Source organism: Patella vulgata, chromosome 8 (genome assembly GCF_932274485.2).
Source record: "Patella vulgata chromosome 8, xgPatVulg1.2, whole genome shotgun sequence".
NCBI classification, from domain to species: Eukaryota; Metazoa; Mollusca; class Gastropoda; family Patellidae; genus Patella; species Patella vulgata.
The window spans coordinates 41,022,744-41,043,259 of record NC_065886.2 but is presented as its reverse complement, the minus strand read 5'-3'; the positions used below and the strand labels follow the sequence as shown (position 1 = coordinate 41,043,259).

At 36.9% G+C, this 20,516-nt stretch overlaps 1 protein-coding gene across 2 annotated transcripts in view; it reads right to left on the bottom strand.

Moving 5' to 3' along the window:
• The window catches only part of LOC126829801 (ankyrin repeat domain-containing protein 50), a 54,788-nt gene that overhangs the window by 21,886 nt on the left and 12,386 nt on the right, over positions 1–20,516 (bottom strand). The window lies entirely within an intron of this gene.

The window sequence follows — 20,516 nt, the reverse complement described above, 5'->3', positions numbered from 1 at the left end:
GTGCATATCCATTTTATCCCTTTCGGAGTGTCTGTTTTAACGTCCGAAATGTTTCTTTTAACATTAACTACTGTTGTCAAAATCTCGTCAGAAAATATGGACCATGCCCATTTCATAATAAATATATTTTTTGTCGCTGTGGAGATATTTGGATATTGCTGTATGTTACTGGGAAATTAGAAGATAAACAAATAATTAAACATCTTGAGAGAGGAGCAAGCTCGAAGTAAAATGTTACAAAGTGCATCACATTACAATATCGTAATAATGGGTTCACATCAAAGGTAAGAGATATGTATATTTTGGGTAAAAACCAAAAATCCACGTGTTTGAGTTTTCTTGATTTAGCCAATAATTGAGTTAACGAAACCAATCACCTCGACTCCTGTGAAATCTGGTTATACGCAACAGTGACATTGAAATATCGACCGTGAAGTCATAATGACTTCTAGTACTCCAATACAATTCGTTATTCTGATTACATAATAATCTCTGATATTATTGATCCCGTTAAAGCTTGGTGGTTTCTAACTTCTGGCCAATAAATCATCGATTTAAGGGTCACCGCATCTTCGGCATGCAAAACTACACACCCTATCTATCTAACAAGTAGAACTGGAAAAGATTTGCTATATTTTACTAAACAAATGAAAATGGTTTGCTATATTTTACTAAACAATATTTTACTAAACAAATGAAAATGGTTTGCTATATTTTACTAAACAAATGAAAACGGTTTGCTACACGTATATTTTACTAAATAAATGAGAACGGTTTGCTATATTTTACTAAATAAATAAGAACTGTTATATTTTACTAAATAAATAAGATCTGCTTAACCAATACTTTACTAAATAAACGAGTACGTAGATGTGTTTCACTTGGTGGGAGATACGTGTACATATAACTTGGGAAGATGGTCACAAGCCAAAATATTTAAATCCAAAGGTATTGATATACTGGGCCAAAATTTGTTATGTTGTAGATTATGCCAAATTTAAAATCTCAAGAATACATGTCTAAGAGTGGACGTGCTGTTGGGTTTTGGGTTATAGTTATTACAAAAATACTTGATGCCACTACTCAGTCATCTAGGAGAGGACTTTGTCTTTTGTGTAAATCTACAAAATGTATTACCCACACGGTAAGTATGGTATAAACTGGCTGGCGAAGATGGGTGATTTCAAATAGTTGTTCAGCAATAATATGTCAGCCATGTAAAGGTTAATTGAGGTTACATAATATTCACAAATATTCATACGTTGTAGTTTACCATAGTACTAGCATTCCCTGTTTTATTCCCTCGGGAACTACATTCATGTATATGACAAATGTTCTTTGATAGTTCTCCCCAAAGCTTCCATTATTAGCATTCATGGAAATAGAGCTAATCTCAATATGGGAATAATATCAAGCCAATCGATATGGACCCACATGATATAAATTGCTACAAAACAGAGCTGTACTCTTTATGGAGAGTTTACGGGGGTTGAATGATTTACAGACGTCAAAATACCTCCCGATGGACAGTTCCTATTATTTTCGTATCCGAAAACAACTTGTGAAACAAAGCAAGCTTTCCCTATTCCACAGTTTCACCACCAATGAACTATCCTACCACTAAATGACCTTCAGATAGGAGTTAACGTTCCATTAGTAACATTCAAATAACTACTTTTTTCCCATGCATCTAATCGCAGAAGTCCTTTAAAATTCAATATTTTCCATAACATCTAAGCAGATGCAAGCCCGACACGTGATGACTGCTAGCAGATGTCCAATCAACTCAGTATCGACTGAATATGGAAATCGGGTGTTAGAAAAAAGACAGATTCCCATAAATTACGGGGACATCATGCATCATTGTAGTAATCTTCTTCTAGTTTGGGACTTCCATGTTTAACTCTGAATTCATGCTTAGAATAATTTAGCTGGAATCGCCGACCATTTGCTTCCAAAAGCATCAATTAAATCACTTTGGGAAGGATTAGGGCTTGATTAGTCTTCTGGTGTTATAGGAGGTGCTAATGCTATGCGCTACAAATGTTCCGAACTTCTGAACGTAATGATTACAAGTAACGATTTTTTTTTAAAAAAGAAAACACATACATATTTTAAGCCCCCTAACAGTCGATTCTAATTTAAAGTATTGATTTTAAGAATGTTATCTGCCAATGGTAGGCAATGTTTACCAAGTACATGCAGTAATCGATTTTAAGAGATCTACGTTTCCGAGAAAAATACCTATAGGGAAACAATGGAAATCTCGAACGAAATCCAGACACATAATACGCATTAGGCGATAGTCAATTTTAAATTGTAATCAGGATACTTGTAAAAAAAAACCCATGCCCATTTTTACAAAACACATCAAAGACTACAACGAAACAGATAACCAACTGCAGTGACAAATCGGTTATTGTGAGGTTAACACGGTACAGTTGATACCGATCACGTATGAACAAATGACTTTTACGAAGGAAAATATCTGTTACAAGCCGATGTATAAATCTGTTGATTAGTACAGAGCTGATCGATTCACTAATCTATATAACACTTCAGCTTAACCCAATTGGAATCCCAAATCAAATTTTAAAGGGCGTATGGCTCTATATTTTAACCTTGAGATAGACGAAAATGGTTCTAAAAGCTCATATTAATGTAATATGAATGTATGTAAAGTGATTTATATTCAATTTTTGAAAAAAAAAAATTGTAATTTCTAATCAATTATGTTCGGTGAAGTACGTGAACAGTTTAAATTGAACGACAGTCGTTTACGCCTGTTTGGTCCATTCTACATGTTTTATAAAATTATTATTTTGTCGTTTGTGAATCAGCCTTTACTAATTACACATTGTGTTGTAGGATATGTTGTTATTTGTTCTTTACAAAATGGCACCAGAAACCATAGGGTACAAAACTCGTGTACTGGTTATAAAATGTTAATTGTGACTTAGATAATGGATATTAGGATCCTATAATTTTACGAAAATATATCAATATTGATTGAAATTGATCAATATGGAATTCTAATTCGTGTTTTTAAATTCGAATATTCTGGTAAATATTGTGTTAGAGACTTAGCTCCTTTAAGTTTATATTTTACAGCCCCCACCAACACAGCTTTTAGAATTAAATACCTACAAATTAGGGTATTATTTTGGTTGATTAAGTAGTTATTGGGCATAATAAACTTCCCGCCCCAACCACCACTAAACACGCCACTCCCTATACATGTAGCTTATGAAACTTGCATCTAAATAAATGTTATAACAGCTACATATATCTAAGATATATGCAACTCATATACTGTTTTTTGCTTATGGAACTTACATCTAAATAAATGCTATAACTGCTACATATATATCTAAGATATATGCAACTCATATACTGTTTTTTGCTGTAATATATCGATCGATTCTACATGTAGACATTCCCAGGCTGTTGTGTATCGTATCCAGAAGTTTTGAAACAACTTTACAGGCCAATACAATACAGACTAATCACTTCCATAAAACCAGAGAAATATAAAACGCAATAACAAAACTGAACAACGTTATGCAATTAATAATGATTTCGATCGATTGGGGAAAAGGAGTGGTATGGCTTGCACATGTATACGAGACGGAAGCTATAATGTCAAAGACATACAAATTTACACGTCTCACAAAGAGTCAGAACTAGAAAAAAACAGTAAGTTAATCTAACAAACATAACAAATCAACAGTGTTATATAATTAATACAGATTTAACGTCTATACACTGTATATTATATGGCGGAAACATTACATTATACACTGCCATTTACACTAACGAGATTTTTTATATTAGAGAGAGAGAGAGAGATGGGGTTTAACGTCCACTCGACACAAACTAGGTCATTTCGGGACTAACATCTGGTTTAATTTTTATTTCAATAATTCGCTTGCGCGTAGGGGTCTTTAGCAGTGGGAGGAAACCAGAGGACCCGGAGAAAACCCACAGGTTGGACAGGCGACCCTGCTCCTTGTCACGTACAACCGGGGATTCGAAACCACGCCAGTTGACTTAATGGCAGACTTTATGATACAGCGCGCGCGTGCTAACCATTCGGCCATCCACCCCCCCCCCCTTTTATATTAGAAATGAAATTGTATTTAATGACTTACTTTTCTGCATCAACCGGGATTATGACGACGACAATATGCAATTTTACCCTGACAGCTGAGCGGCACTACGGCCTACCCGTATTTTGATTTTCTACTACCAGGGGATGTTATTTGTCCCACCAGAATGCCTAGAGGATTATGCTTTGCCAGGCCGCCCGTACTTCACAAATGTCAAGGCAAAATTACTCAAAAGACATTTCTCAGCCAATACTTGAATCAAAACAAAAACCGCACAGTGAGTCAACTTAATAACAAATGAAATGGGTTTTAACGTCCTGGCGTGGTTCCCCCTTGTCAGTGATGCCGTGCACACTTAGGCATGCACGTTAAATATCCCTTGACAGTTGGAATTCGATATAAGAGTAGGCCGTAGTGTCGCTGTCCGGGCAAACCTTTTTCCCTCATAGCACACTGTATAGCGTATGACCGTCTTTATTAGCCCAGTTCGGAGCAGAACAGTAGGACGTTAAACCCCATTTCATTTCATTTAACGTCATATTGTTCTACTCCGACTGAGCTAATGAAGACGTACATACGCCACGCAGTGTGCTATAAGGGAAATTTTGTCCGGACAGAAGCGCTACGGTCTACTCTTATTTCGAATTTCAATAATCAACGAATACGTTGCCCATTGCCAGGCCCTTTGTCCTACACCACTGACAAGGAACCACAGGGATCGAACACGAGGCCGCCAAGTTAGCGAGCCAACGTGGTACTCACTGAGCCACCGCGGCTTCCAACTCAACAACAAGAAACATTCTTTATGTAATTAATGTTGATGTCAATCTGGCCCTAATTTGATTTAGAGATGGAAATTTTATCAATGCAATTAACAAAACACATGTAGAGCTTCATATCAAATTACAAATCTTTTACAACATCATTGCGCAACTCGATCTAAAATAACAACAAAAGAACATGGACTTGTCATAAACCATAAATTTATGTCCAAATAAATTGTTTTCTAAATTTGCTGTCCTGGCTCAAATATCCGATGACAGATGCATCATTGTAAGTTTTCTGTTTAATTAACTCATTCTTTAAAGATACCGTATATCAAGAATTTGAATGATTGGTCACGTATAAATATATCCTTCGAAATCAATTGTTTACGTGATTCTTGTTCTAGGTTTAAACATTAATTTATGTCTCTTAAAGGGACAGCTAAACAGACAAAGACAAAATAGAAATTAAAAAACATAATTATCCAATTTGAAGGTAAAATTTTGTATCTTGATTACATCGAAAGAGAAATTAACATCGGACAAAGTTTGATCCTCGCTTATCAAGCACATGTGCTGTTTATACAGATTACGCTTGTTCACTAACTACATGAAGTGGGGTTTAACGTCCTACTTTTCTGCATCAACCGGTCTAATGAAGACGGACATACTCCATACAGTGTACTATGAGGAAATTTTGCCCGGACTTTGACGCTACGGCCTACTCTTAATTCAAAATTTATTAACTGTCAAATGTTATTTTTGTGCACGCCTGTATGTAGAAATGTACGTGTACACAGGACCTTCTTTTTTCGCCCCATTCGAATAACTGTTCCTTTTCGATCTTCTGGTTATTGAAACAGCGCCTCATCCACTGAACCACCGTAGTTCCTATCAAGTACGTGTTCTTTTAAAGCACGGTTCAGATTTGTAATAGTACATATAGCTAGTGGTTTAACGTCTGCTTCCACAGTAATGACATCGCAGACAATTCAGATTAGTCTAGAGAACATATGTTTTTTACATCTCCGTAAAAATGATTATTATGGACTGGAATCCAGATCTAATATAATTATGTCAAATTTGGGGTTACGGGTCTACTTTAAGATGCTGTTGTAACAACTACATAGCGATCTATCCTTATTCACTTTATTTACTAAGATTAATGGGCTAATTGGATTTATGTCCACGAGGTAAATAATGTATGATGGATCCATTACAAGCCATTACCCCAACCATATTGAACGTATGATGGTGGTAAGTATACAAGGAAATAGCCAAGCTGTGTTCACTGGACTGACGTTTAGTCTCTTTTATTCTATAAACAATATGGTGTTCATTATAATAATTACAAATAATCGATTTTTTGGTAGACAAAACAAGGTCCGTCCCTTTATTAATGGGAAACGTGGAAAAGGAATGAGAGGAATATTGATCGATTTTCTCAGTGGTTTTCTGAGTAAAATAATCAATTGCTAGGCGTCAGTGGTCTTTGGTTACTTTGATAATAAAATCAGTCAAGATTCAAATTCAAACTCGTCTGGCCAAATCTTAACGATGGAAACGTTTCGTGTATGGACATTGAATGGATCGCATCTAATTCAGGCTCCTAAGAGACAATGCACATTTCAGATAAGATCTATATGTTACTCGTGATTGCGTAATCATAATTGTGGTTGTTATCGGTTTAAGAATTAATCGGGTCAAGCTGCTGCCTGAAACAGATTAACAAACCACAGTTCAGTGTGGCATATACATGTAGTAGTAGCGCAGGTGACGTTTAGGGAGCAGGCTATGCTTAATGTCACTTCTCGTTCATCAGAAAAGTTTAAGTGACCAAAAATACTTGTCTATTTAACAATGAATGGGCTTAATTAAACGTACCGTCAAAACAATACATCTGTTATTTTGGGAAACACAGGTGTTAATTTGTAATTGCCATGGTTACGTCATGTTTCTGAAGCAACGACTGTGAGTTTTACAACATCTTGACGTTGCTAGATGACTTTACAATTCCCGAACTTATCGCTACGTTATCTGCAGACACGTGAACAGTAAGGTCCAATCAGAGGTTGTGACATAGTGACCTCCATGGGAACCTTGACATTGAAGGAACCTTGAACTTTGCAATTCGATTATCACATGTACATGTAGACATTTTAGCTGGAAAGCGCAAGACTTGGTAAAGCTGGGTGAATACCTAATCGACATTAGTGCCGAAATATGCAGGGTATTACGTAAAGGCATCGGTAAGATGTACGGAGTTAAGGCGAGATCAAGCCTTCTATTGAAGTTGTGGTTACGTGAGCACTACCACATGACAGAGTGGTGTCCGGACACCGGGATTTCTCTCTACTCTTCCATTTCCAACTTCCAAGGTTTCTTTTCCGTGACGACCCATGTATACATGGGTGGACTTGGGTTCTTCATCCATCCGTAAGTCTGTACCTCGCCGACGCCATGCCTATGACAAGCGAAAGTCGGACTTGAAAGCATCCTTTATGTTATATTTACAAAATAAAAATGAATTATGATGGAAAATCCATAAGAAACCTCAAAAAAGTTGAAGAGAGCAGACGATGAAAACAATTTTTTACAAGCGACACCTACGATAATCACAAGATCAATTTATCATTTCACATATTTCCCTCAACAATGTTTTTATAAGCCTTCTCTTGTATTCATCAAACTAATCTAGACAGAAGCTTTATCAGCTTATTAAAGCTTCATATTAAATCCTACAAAGCTAATAAAAGAAATCGATACTTCTTACAGATTATTAAAGAGAGGCACAGTCGATTGGTATCGAACATTCGTAACTTACATGGTGTGAATACGCTTTTTCTTGCTAACTATCATATAAAGATTTTTTTTTTACGGCTAACATATCATTAAGAATTATTATTATTAAGTATCGAATATTCGTACCTTACAATGTATAAATAAATCATGCAAAACAAACATATTATTAATAATTATTATTATTAGATATTTAAAAATCCCTGTTCAACAGCAGTACAAAAAAAATAGACGTTAGTAAAATATAAGAGGAGGTTTATTCATCTTTATAACGCCATTTCCACAAATATGTCCAAAAATCGCTTTACAATAAACAAATGATAAAAGTAAACAAGCCAACAGTGAGGCTGATGTCCCCCGCCGAAATCCCCAAATAATTAGATGACACACATTAATTAATCGCACATCTATATTTTTCCAAAGTATCAAGCAACCAAACTGATTATCAACTATACACTAAGTTTCATCCGTCTCTATCAGATAGAATCAAAGTTATCTTGTCCCAAAGCAGGAAATTGCTTATCTCTGCTTAGCTTTAGCTCGATATGTTAATCATTGAACTCAGTCAAGACGAACATCTACATTAAGTTTAAACATTCTACCTCAATTAGAAGAAGAGTTGTTATGTTCCAAAGTCTTGACCAATCAAAATGCTTATTGCTCGTTAGCCTAAGCAGAAAATTCTCATCATCGAACTTAGTCAAGGTATTGATGTAATGAAACTATACACCAAGTTTCATCACTCTCACTTAATTAGAACTAAAGTTATCGTGTTCCAAAGCATCAACCAATCAAATTGCTTATCTCTGCTTACCCTAAGCAGAAAATGCTGATCTTCGCACTCCATCAAGGCACTGACCTCATAAACCCCTACACCAAGTTTGAACATTCAAGCTTAATTAGAAGGAGAGTTATTGTGTTCCAAAGTCTCGGCCAATCAAATTGCTTATCGCTCTGCTTACCCTGAGCAGAAAATGCTCATCATCGAACTTAGTCAAGGTATTGATGTAATGAAACTATACACCAAGTTGCATCACTCTCACTTAATTGGAACTAAAGTTATCGTGTCCCAAAGCATCAACCAATCAAATTGCTTATCTTTGCTTACCCTAAGCCGAAAATGCTCATCTTCGAACTCCATCAAGGCATTGACCTAATAAACACCTACATCAAGTTTGAACATTCTAGGTCAATTAGAAGGAGAGTTATTGTGTCCCAAAAAGTATGACGGACGGACAGACAGACGGACGAACCCATTTTAATAGTCTCCTGCTTTCTTCGAAAGGCGGGGGACAATAATTTTAATTAAGAATAAAAAGTTTGTTAAAAATAGGATTCAGTTATAATTTTACACACATAATTTATCACACGCTTTATTAATCAAATGGGTTTTAAGACAACCGTTTTATGTACGATGTGGGGGATCACGTGGCTAAGTGGGTAAGACGCTAGCTCGCTAGCCCGCTAGCCTGGAGGTCGGGTGTTCGATCCCTGCATTGGCCGAGAAAGTTCATTCAGATTTTCCGGCGTGGTTCTCCCTTATCAGTGATGCAGGACGGAGGGCCTGACAAGGAAAGCTGTCTAGTCGTTCGGATGGGACGAAAAACCGAGGTCCCGTGTACTCATTGGCGTGCACGTAAAAGATCCCTTGGCAGTTGGAATTCGATATAAGAGTAGGCCGTAGTGCCGCTGTCCGGGCAAAATTTCCCTCATAGCACACTGTATGGCGTATGCCCGTCTTCATTAGCCCAGGTTAGGAGCAGAACAGTAGGACGTTAAACCCCATTTCATTTCATTTCATTTATGTACGATGTGTGATACGCTGGTGGGCTTGAAACCAATCTATATGGGCACACTTGGAGTGTGTAGATCGGAGTGAGCGATACATCCTTTAAACGATGCCCCTGCACCCCTCCCCCACCATTCGATATAATGTGGTATTTTTAGATTGTTTTTTTTTCCAGTGGGCGTTTCTTCATTCATTGACAACCTCTTTAATATTATTGGCACACGTTGATAACAATCTAACATAAATAATGAATGAAATAATGAAGTCCTCTTACAAAGAATTATATTTCTATATATATATTGTTCAAGAACGTAGGTGTTAAGGTGAGGCGAGATCTTAGATAAGTATTATTGGCACTAGCTATCTAGTATTTACCTTTATATACAGGTTAATAATTAAACTCGATGAATCTCACCTGTAATCAGTAGTTTCCAGGTGATGTAGGTCAGGTATTTAGGTCATAGGTTATCTATGGTCAGTCACTAGTCCCGGGTTTAACCCAGATTGTGGGGGTATAGTATTGACTTAACTCAACAAGCTCAAATTGACATTCAGCAAATAATTACCGTGTACATGAACGGTGTATTCTAACCCTCGTGTCTTGTTTATTGGGTTAAACCTGGCGAAGTATGTTAAACATATAACATAACATGGATTTAGGGTTAACGCTGATTCAATAAATAATGAGGTCGTGTTGTCAAACTGTTCCCTTGTTCTTATAAATCTTGAGCTGCGTTGGCTCATTGAGTAAGGTGCTTGGCAAGAAGAGTGTTTGGACGTTCAGATGGAACGTAAATAAGGGGGAGGGGGTATGTGCATGTACAAGACCCCTTGACAGGTGGAATTCGAAATAAGATTAGACCGTAGCGGAATAACTATCGGAATAAAAAGGCATAAACAGATAAACTCATATTCAACAAAAATGAAACCAGAAAAACATTTAATACATGTATCACTGACCCAATAATGGTAATCAAATTAAAAATATCAAATAAATACAAAATAACAAGTAAATGTGTAATATTAAGTAAGTATGTGGACTGGACCACGTCAAGAAACTAAAGTTCCAATAGTAACTCATTATGGTGTGTTCCAGAATAAATATTTATATTCTACTTCAAGTCAAGACACTCGTCAATACTACTAGACCTTTGTTAAATCAATACACTGAATACTGTATACCCTTAAAGTACATAGTCAACCAATACGCGGAATCAGAAAGAAGAGACAGGTTACATTGAAAGATTGGTATAGAAAGAAAATATTAATTACACATGTGTCATGCACTTTTGCCTCTACAAAGGATTGGTTTAGGATTATCGATGATACTACAGACAACACAATGTGCTTCAAATAAGCTAGTCGCAACCATATTTACTCTTTTAGTCTTTCGAAATGAGGAATCAAACAGTGCCTGGGTTATCTTGATGCATCTATGGATTATAGCAGCACGTAATTTATCCAGGTGCATAATCCTCTATTCTGTCGTTGACCATGCCATACATACATACAAATATTACATACGTTTATCTTTTGTCCCCACTATTTACCTTCCATCTGGTGTGTTCAAGAGAAATGCAACATGCAACTAGCAAGTAAATAAAAGATCAAAGACCCCAAAATACATTTGTATCGCACCGTCATTTGATAAGAATGATCGTGCCATGGGTCATTCGCAATTACTGCAAGTTCTTCCCATAGCTGACTATCCCTATCTATTGTCGGTTCTTTTACCAGACTTCTTCTACTGGACTAATAAGCCATCTGATTTAGTTTTCTCACAACATCAGCTCATAGTATCTACAAACTGGTATTTCATTAACGACGGGTGAATGTTTTTAATTACCTTAGCAACCATAAAATGATTAAGAGGGGGTAGAGGGATCATGTATCACAAGTGTTTTAAATAGAAACACAAAGTTACTACTAATCAGCACTAATTACCATCTTAGTAAAATGAAACAAAACAGGTTTCCTGCAGATAACTTAAAATGATCTCTTTTAATCAAAAAGATTATGAATAAAGAAACAGTTCTTTGGTGTTCTTAATTTACTTGTTTGATGCTAAAAGCCGTGTACAGGTTGAGTTAAGGATCATGCTGATTTGAAGACTCTTAGAAGAAATACATGTTTATTTTGGAATTTGTAGCACTATGGGTATAGGAATGAAGCATATGACTATGACCAAGGACAAAAACATAGACTGTGGAGGAATAGTGATTACTTGTAGTTCTATCGGTTACAAAAGTATAGGTTTTACAAGGGACTTCTCTGGTTATATTTCCCAGCTCTAGAGGAGTACCATATGTCATGAAAGGATTTCCGCCAGAAAGTCTCCCACAACCAATAAGTAAACATCCGTACTAGAGTTTTTGACTAGAACCCAGATACGCGTAATTCAATACCTTAAAACAGCACTTACAAATACCGATCAATAACAGCGGTAGTCTGATTTTAATCGATTTTTCATTATTTCTTTAGATCTTATTTAGATAATTTGGAAACTTTCCTTGTGCCTTTCGTCTAGTTATTTAACAGATCTATAGGATACGCGCAGACATCAGTTAATGTGCTACACAATCGGACTGGTCTTTCTGTAGAAATAACACCGACAAATTGCAATACACCGGGCCTCTGTTTGTCGTCCCATCCGGACGACTAGACAGCTGTCCTTGTCAGACCCCCCCCCCATCCAAGGGGGGAACCACGCCGGACCCTTCTTCTGTCAACATTGGGAGCGATCCCGAGACCTCTAGGACTCGAGATACATGTATGACTATTGGAAGAGTCTGTCTAATAGTTATATGGTATTTTTCTCCTAGCTGTACAAATTGTCTACAAGATGTATTCCTATTTGTTCTATCTAGAAGTCTACATGTGTCCATGTAGTATAAATGTATGTACAAATAGGTATTGTTTATCTATGTACGTATATTGTTTATATAGGTATGCAACACGTGGTATATTTGTTTATCAACCTGGCCAGGTAGTAATTAATGTAATTTTACCTACATGTACTATAATTTACTTGTGATATTTATATACTATTCAAAAAAAGTAGGGGATATTTGATTTTTAAGTGTTATTAAAGTCAACTAATGAAACTGACGAAGAAACAAATGACAAAATGAAATGAAGTTCACATTCATCGATTTATTCCAAATGATCGTTAGACTAAGTAAGGCACAGACTGACCATTATAAGGGTAAAATGATACCCGGGGTCAAACAGCAAAGTTACCACAGCATCACAACCAAGTCAGTAACGGGTAAATCCTCCTCTGTTTGCCAAACAAGCATTGATCCGACGTGGCATACTCCTAATGAGACGTCTAAGGTCATTTTGGTCCAGATTGTCCCATTCCTGTTGCAACGCAGCAGCAAGTTCTTGGACATTGGCAGGACGTTGTTGACGTTGACGTAACCTCTGTCCAAGCATGTCCCAGACATTCTCGATGGGGGACAGGTCGGGACTCAGTGCTGGCCAAGGTAATGTGGTGATGTTCTGTTGTTGGAGGTAACCTGTAACGATCCTGGCCCTGTGACATCTTGCGTTGTCATCCTGGAAGATGAAACGGCGGCCATGACGTCGTGCGAACGGCACAACATGGACTGCCAAGATGTTGTCCCGGTAGTACTGGCCTGTAACACGCCCTGCAACAACATGTAAAGCCGTTCTTCCAGCAACAGTGATGCCTCCCCACACCATAACAGAACCACCCCCAAATCGATCATGTCTGATGACGTTAACGTTTTGGAAGCGCTCGTTTCGACGACGCCACACCCTCCTACGTCTATCCAAAAAATCAACAGTGAACCTTGACTCATCTGAAAACATCACATTGCTCCAGCGTCGATTATCCCAGTGTTGACGATCCCTACACCAACGACGTCTTGCCTGAATGTGATGATCTCTCAAACAAGGGATCACGCGAGGACGTCGGGCGCGAAGGTGACCCCTATGCAGTCGTTTCCGAATCGTCTGGCCACTCACTCTCACACCAGTGTCTGTTTGAAGACGAGCGCTGATCTGATTTGCTGTGATGACACGATTTCTCAAGGCCAAGGTACGGATAAATCGATCCTGGGCTTGAGTTGTCGCCCTTGGTCGACCTGAGCGTGGTCTGTCCTGTACAGATTGTGTATCACGGTATCTGGACCATAACCTGCTTATGACAGACTGAGAAACATTCATCGTCCGCGCTAGAACCGCCTGTGTTGTGCCGATCTGTAGCATGCCAAGGGCACGTAACCTGTCATTTTGGGTAAGCCGACGCATATCAAAATTTGTTTTCTGGTCACTAAAACAATTAAACTGATGTTTCCACCCTGGAATTCAATGCCACAATGACTGTAACATTCAAAGTCAGAGTCGTGCAAATCTTGGGTTGGACCCCCATGATGATCCCAAGCATCACCTGCATTCCATGCGGTAGCTATTGGTGCGTTTGGGCGTCACATGTAACTGGAAATGTTTCTTCTGTTAGGTTCTATAGTGACTTTTTTCGTAGTCATTTGCATATTTTAGTATTATGCCCCAAAAATCAAATATCCCCTACTTTTTTTGAATAGTATATATAAACTTACCACCTTTAAGTGGTTAATCTGTACATACATGTATTACTCAACATTCGTAGGTTAAGCCGGGTATCTGGAGTCGCGGTGGCCCAGTGCGTAAGACACTTGATCGCTAACCAGAAGCTCCAGAGTTCTATCCCTTTGTTGCCGAGAAAGTTCCCTAAAGTTTTCTGGTGTAGTTTTCAAATGTCAGTCATGCATGATGGAGGACCTGGAAAGGACGGTGTATGTATAGTGGTTCGGATTAGTCCCATTTTCGAAATAAAAGCAGGCCATAGCAACGCTGTCCGGGCAAAATCTCCCCCGTAACACACTGCATGGCGTAGACCCATCTTCATTAGCACGGTAGGTGTGGAGAGGTAGGGTACTAACCCCCGTTTCATTTTATTTCAGCCGGGCGTTTTTACTGGCATGGGCTGGAGTCATACATACATGTAGCAGCTGCATGCATTCAAAATAGCTGCGGCAACGAAAGTCTCATTATTTATATGTTTTAAGATGACTAATGAATAAAATTGCATTTAATCGAAAGACAATGTCATTCCATACAACGACACTGTTCGATCTAGAAGTCTCTCTTTCGATCTCCTGATATTTCTGTCGGTTGGTGCCAGTTGGATTCGGACATAACATTATTGTCGAAAGCTGGCAATAGACGGAGAATGATTAACGATGGAAAGCTACCGAAGAGGTAAATCTCATTGGCATCAATCTAATGAAATTCCGTTTCAATCAAAGGGTATCTCACTCGTTAGACTGATATTTCGTTTGACGATTGGTGCATTTCAGTCCCTCATCACAAAGTCACTGGGATCGAACATTTCAGACGATGACTATCGTCTTGTATAACGATACAAATTCAAAATGGCCACAGCGTTGGGAATATTCGATCAAACGACACGTTCGTCGCATGCAACAACTAATAGCATGGTCGAACCATCAAACTTCTGTTTGAACTGGTGGTTTCAATCGATCTATTCATATTTCATCTGATTGACGCCAGGTTGTATCGAGTTTAACTTCATGGTTGACAGTTGACATTAGCAACAGTGCAGTTAATAACTATCGAGAATGACAAACTAGAAAACTACCCAAGGCTTTATTTTGATGGCAAGATGTTTCCTCGCTTCCTTCCTTATTTCATTAACCGTTCTGTCAGTTTGTCCATTATGATACCGTTGTGTAGCAGATCCATTATTTTTGTATTTTTTACGCTCGCTTATAGGATATAAATTAGTCGATGCGCGCATGATCAAACAGACACTTTCATGACATTTACTCAAGATGCAATAACCGTATTACTACAAAGTCCTCAAAGCTAAAGGAACTAATTATGTCTAGTTTGCTTTGGCTAACAGACAAGACAAATTTTGAACCTCGGTAGCTTATTTTTAAGAACAGATTAAAAGATCAACATGGATACTCAAACTAGCAGGGATGTATTATTCAAACAGCAGGTAGTCAATTTAATGAGGGGCAAAAATAAACGAACCCCTACGACTACTCGATAACAACATAACACCACGCCTAAAGTGTTATCCAAGATGCCCCCAAGCAATTCCAACCGCCGTGACCCTTCACCTCATGAAGTAGTCTGACAAACCAACAAAAGGTAACCCCCCTTTAAACGATTTAATTAATGAAGATGACACCGTGTTCGATTTGCAAGACATAGCCGTGACTACATAATTGTGTTGATAATTAATCTAGTCTAGTCGACGCCAATCTCTATTATCCAGCCAGCATTGTACCCAAATAAAGTTTACACGGACGAACAAAAGCATGACTTCTATTAAATCTCTTTTTAATGGATGTCAATTGAAAGTGATCTGTGACAGCTCTTGTCACTCCAGTGCTAGATTTCACACCTCGATTGAACGGTAAGATGGGAAAGGTCTGACCCTTTATCGTCATTTACGACATCTCCCAGGTTCACTGAGTTAGCAACCTAAAATGAATGGTTTGGTAATGAGGGGTGAAATTAAAATCAAACTCCTGAATAAAGTTGAACTATTTTCTATTTGGCGTGAAATCCTATTATGACAAGACCGTTAACTTTTACAAAGATTCGTACACGAATAAATATAAACAAAACCCACACCAACTAAAAACAAGTAACTGTCGCCGCCACTACTCTTTCCATGGACACTGATAAATGACCTTTTCATATTTTTTAGAAATTGGTTTTAGTTCTAATTATATGTCTGACGTTACAGTTTGAAATGTTTTCAATCAAACGCTGTATTGTATTTCATGAAACAATAGAAGATTAGAATGTGAAGTACCACACAGATATTAAATGATATTGCAGACGAAATTTAAATACATTATTATATACACAATGTTAGCAATATGCATATAAACTTTCTAAATGAGAAGTGCTATGAGAATCAACAACATGAGAATAGTCACTATAGCTACTTGTAAATTAAAAGTGGTATCAGCATAAACAACATGAAAAAAGTCACTTATTATAGCTAAATGAAGAGTGGTATCAAAATAAGCAACACGAGAACGGTCACATTATTATCGCTAAACGAGAAGTGGTATCAGAATCAATGACATGAGAATAACCAATATAGCTACTAGTAAATTAAAAAAAAATGGTATCAGCATAAACAACATAAAAAAGTCACTAATTATAGCTAAATGAGAAGTGGTATCAGAATCAATGACATGAGAATAACCAATATAGCTACTAGTAAATTAAAAGTGGTATCAGCATAAACAACATGAAAAAAGTCACTTATTATAGCTAAATGAAGAGTGGTATCAAAATAAGCAACATGAAAACGGTCACATTATTATAGCTAAATGAGAAGTGGTATCAGCATGAACAATATGATAATTGACACTACCTGTGCATGTAGCTAAATCAAAAGTGATATCAGCGTAAACAACATGAGAATAGTCACTAATTATAGCTAAATGAGAAGTCGCGCCAGTCACTGATTATAGCTAAATAAAAAGTGATATCAGCATAAACACTATGTGAATAGTTACAGCTAAATAAAATGGTGGTTTGTGCCTAAAATGAAGCTGACAAAACTTGGTACCATGATACATATATATCTAATATGATATTTCCTAAACACATTCCTTATCTATGTACATATATTATAATGACAACCAAATTTCCATAATGCCAACACCTTGGTGTATACAGTAACTTTAGAGATAACAGCCCAACAACCCAATCAATATCAATTAGTCTATGTACATCTGGGTAGGAATAATCTAAACCTAGGAATATAGATCATTCTATTATTATGATATTCTTAATATTTTAATAATAATAATCGTACTGTGTATTCCTAAGAGGGTGTGTGTGTGTATGTGAGGGGGCGGGGGGTCCCGTCCTTTTTTTATGCAAATAATGTTTAAAACAAAACTAACAAAACAGATCTAAATCAAGCCACTCGAGATATGTATGTCCGTTAAGCCCACTCGGTGTGATTATTTAATTGTTATCCAGTATTATTTAGATTTAATTTTCATTTTAATAAATAAATCTCCATCATTCCATATCAACAATGCAGTAAAACTGCACAACGAGACAAAAGCTGGGTGGATAAAAAAAAGTTCAAATTAATAATAACACATTGTAAATCGGATATCCACAGCATTCTACACAAATAGTCCCCATTGGGAGATATTTACTAAATTACCTAATACATATACCATGCCAAGGGAAAACTAACAATGCACTTATATCGTATAGATGGAGGCCTGGACAAAGAACAGTTTTAAAACAGATGTTATTTTTTTCTGGCCGCCATGTTTGACCTTTACAGGAAACTAACGTTGAATAATATTGATCTAGTTGGAGAGAAAAAAAATCATTAAAACGCATCCTAGTGTTGTAAAATATTACAGTCCATAGGTCATATTACTGCGACAACTTATATACAATGTCACGTGACTCCAATTAGCTAGTTTAAAACAGCTAACCTTTTCCTGAATGTACAGTTTACACATGGTGATATTATATTAAATTTCTAATAATAAACAAAAAGCTTAGAATAATATTTTTCTTTAAATCTTTCTATAGATAAAAACCTCCATGCTTAACGCACGCAAAACACGATTGGTAGCCCGTGAGATCTGACGCCGATATTTTTATTAGCAATTTCCAAATACACGTATTGGAGTCCATGTATTTAAACATTTCGAGCTGGAATATTTTAAAGCCTTTTGCTGTGAATTATATGCTTGTCAACCATGCAGACCGTGATTGGCCGCCTATCAAATTTATTAGGGTTTTCGAGTGTTTCCTCACCCTGATAACACGCGAATTTTAATAAATGTACATACTTGTGTTCAAATATTAAATATTAAAGTCGCAACATGCTGGAGTACATAATTCTTTTTTAATCGTATAGGCAAGCTCGTTCTTCATGTAGTATATTTTTATACACCAAACAAAACAGTCATTACAATAAATTATCACATTTCTGTTTATTGTTTGATCACTGTGACTTTAACTAACCCAGCACCACCTGTCTTCAGAAACGGGACTTTTCCAACAAAAAAAAAGGAAAACCGAACTGATATTTCATTATTAATATACATGTACATTGTATCAGTTACAACTAATTGCTACTTCATTGTGATATATATTTAGGTAATCCTTCAGATGATTAAACGGTTTATCCAAAATATTTTTCATTATTTTTATTTTTCAACATATAACACCCAACTAAACTTTAAATGAACATATACAGTATGTTTTCTCTTAATAAATACAAAACGTATATTATATGTATCCTGTCATGTCAAATATATCTTGCCATGTCAAATGTTTACATGTAAACGCCTTTGTCTGGACAAAAAATACTAAAGCTCTTGAGAACATAACCAGATTCACAATAATTGCATTTGACAGAAGTCAATATCAATAAGTGTTTTTATACTATTAACGTTTAGTATTTTCAACTTTGAAACGGGTTTGACATTTACAAAGGTGTCTGATAATTGCAAGTGGACGTTTTATACGAATTAATGAATGCTATGTGTCTTAACGTCCTCTTTTTCTGCACCTACCGGAATAATGAAGACGGCCTAGATGGGTATACGCCATACAGAAAATTTTTGCCCGGACAGCAACTGAATTCCAACTGTCGACGGATTTTGTACGTCCACCCCAGCATGTACACTGGACCTCGGTTTTCGTACCATCGGAACGACTACGCGCTGCACACCCATTCGTCCCCTCCGTTCATACAAGGAGGAAAGACATGCCGGTATAACCATTGACATGGCGCCATCCAAACAGGGATCGAACTACTATATACGAAATGAAATGGGGTTTAACGACGCCCCACTTTTCTACACCGACTGGGATAATGAAGACAACCGCAGTATACATGTACGAGTGGAATACATAAATGCGAACTGTTTTTAGAAACTGATACCATCTTTAGGCAGGATACACTCCACACGTTTATATCCAACAAGAAGAAATGCCAGTATCAGTGCTTTCACCAATCATATTATCAAGTTTAATTCTCCTCTCAAATGAGACCTTAACACGCGATCATATGCTGCCTACGTGCAGTACTACGGTTAATTATTTGATGCACGAAGACTACTATTGTTTTTTTTCTGCGAGGACTGTTCTTGGTTGAAAATTCAAGCCTGTCACACAAAAAATACCATTTGAGGTCATGGATGTCCGCGTTTTTGTCTTTATACACAGTCTTCTAATAATCGATTTGATACAACCAGCACTTATAGTTACACAATTTAGATGCATATTCTAAATTATCATTCATGTCAATAGACATCCTTAACTGCTTATTCCGAATCAACGTGAGCCACAAAACAGGTCGGATAAATAATATTCTGTTCGTTAGGCTGTTTAAATCGTGGAAGTAATTCTCGGAGTAACCCACGGCGGTTTTTAGATTTATCAAACTGTATTGGGAATTGTGAACACGTGGATACAAATAAAGTTCACCTGGATCTATGAAAACACAACCTTACAGGAATGTACGGTTGAGCTTTTTTCGGACGAACAGGTAAAACGATGTTATCAAAACACAATTTACAGTGGCCACTCAATCCAACTTTTGTACCTATGCATTAGGATGTGGTCAAAATAAAATACAAATCTTTAATATGGAGCATTAGGATATATCCAAGTTACAATAGAATTTTGCACCAAATGGAATGCGCTAATTACTGGATAAACGCAAAGTAACACTTAAACAAATTGTCCCTAAACTGCATTTATGACCTAGTGTACATCTAATACGCCTCTTGTGTTTTTCGGGCTTTAGGTTCATGTGAGTTGAGTCGTGGGATCTTTTTGTGTTAAACGGAAGCTACGCGTATTGTTATCAACGGGTCTAATGTATTATTCAAATGGATGAGTCAACATTTTATTGATTGTTATTGTTTAATGTTATTCTTTGCTGATTCAATCACATTAAAGATTATTGATGTAAAAAAAGCAGCATGGCTTATCTAAAAATAG